Below are 1709 nucleotides of genomic sequence, written 5' to 3'. Positions count from 1 at the left end.
CTACTTTACTTGCTAATTGTTTAATCTGTTCGCTAGTGTGTATATTCTGGTTTAAGAAATCTTTATTGGTTTTCTGTTGAGAAGCTATAAAGTTCTCCATCACGACTTCTAGGTTGAATTTCCTAGGAACATTATTGTTAGGTGTAAATGGGATTTGCTTTTGATATCCAGGAGGTATAGCTGGGGCTTGACTGGGAGATTGACCTGATGCGTATAAAGCATTATTACTCTTATATGAAAAATTAGGATGGTTCTTCCAGTTTGAGTTATAGGTATGCGAATAGGGATTTCCTTGAGCGTAGTTCACTTGCTCTGCTTGGATTCCTGTTAGGAGTTGACAATCTGCAGGAGTGTGACCTTGGATTCCACAGACTTCGCAATTTTGAGTTACGGAAACCACGGTGGCTGGAGGTGATACATTTAAACTTTCAATTTTCTGAGCCAGAGCTTCCACTTTTGCATTAACATGATCAAGGCTACTTATCTCGTACATGCCACCTTTCGTTTGAGGTTTCTCTACCATTGTTCGGTCGCTTCCCCACTGATAATGGTTTTGGGCCATGCTTTCGATAAGTTGATAAGCATCGGCGTAAGGTTTATCCATAAGCGCACCACCCGCGGCGGCGTCTATTGTTAACCTTGTGTTGTACAAGAGACCATTATAGAAGGTATGAATTACTAACCAGTCCTCTAGACCATGGTGTGGACAAAGTCTCATCATGTCTTTGTATCTTTCCCATGCTTCGAAGAGAGACTCGTTATCTTTCTGTTTAAATCCATTTATCTGGGCTCTCAACATAGCTGTTTTGCTTGGTGGAAAATATCGGGCAAGAAAGACTTTCTTCAACTCATTCCATGTGGTGACTGAGTTGGAAGGAAGAGACTGAAGCCATCTTCTAGCTTTATCTCTTAACGAGAAAGGAAAGAGACGAAGTCGAATTGCCTCTGAAGTGACACCATTAGCTTTAACAGTATCGGCGTATTGGATAAATACGGATAAATGAAGGTTTGGATCCTCGGTAGGATTTCTAGAGAATTGATTCTGCTGTACTGCTTGTAACAACGAAGGTTTAAGTTCGAAGTTGTTTGCTTCAATTGCGGGTGGAGCAATACTCGAATGCGGCTCATCTTGCGATGGAGCGGCGTAATCTCGAAGAGCACGAGCTGGTTCTTCCATCTCGGGTATCGGCGAAGGAAGAAGATTCTTGAGGTCGGGCACTTCGATTGGAGGAAGATTGTTTGCAGCACGATATTCCCGAATTCATCGTAAGACTCGGAGATATAGTTCAACGTCGTTGATTCGTAAGTAAAACGGCTCGCCTTGTGAGCGAGTATGTGGCATACAAATCAACGAAAGACAAAGAGAAAAAATAAAAATTGCCTTAGTCTCTACAGCGTAACAGAAGAGTTACGATATCGACTAAATAAAAGTCCCCGACAACGGCGCCAAAAACTTGATCGCGACTTTATGAGTCTATTGGGGTACTAACTGCAAGTGCACAGTTCTATCGCGTAGTTTTAAAAGATATCAATCCCACAGGGACTTATGAATCAATATACCGTTTTCTAAGGTTACTTCGTAAAGCTAAGGCGGATGATACTTTGATGATTAGGGGGAAAAGTAAAACTAAAATAAGATCTAGATTAAATATCAAATATAGCGGATATCGGTATGTAGTTCGTCGTAATTAGGGAATCAAATCTTCGTT

At 41.2% G+C, this 1709-nt stretch overlaps 1 non-coding gene across 1 annotated transcript; it reads left to right on the top strand.

Annotated features, from left to right (window-relative positions):
* The first annotated feature begins 692 nt into the window (after positions 1-692).
* LOC127088728 (small nucleolar RNA R71) lies at positions 693-799 on the top strand. Its single transcript, XR_007790551.1, has one exon. It is a non-coding gene; the product is annotated as a small nucleolar RNA R71 (small nucleolar RNA).
* Positions 800-1709: the final 910 nt, after the last annotated feature.

The sequence above is a fragment of the Lathyrus oleraceus genome, chromosome 5, assembly GCF_024323335.1.
Source record: "Lathyrus oleraceus cultivar Zhongwan6 chromosome 5, CAAS_Psat_ZW6_1.0, whole genome shotgun sequence".
In the NCBI taxonomy this organism is placed as follows: domain Eukaryota; kingdom Viridiplantae; phylum Streptophyta; class Magnoliopsida; order Fabales; family Fabaceae; genus Lathyrus; species Lathyrus oleraceus.
This window is presented reverse-complemented; position numbering and strand designations above follow the sequence as displayed.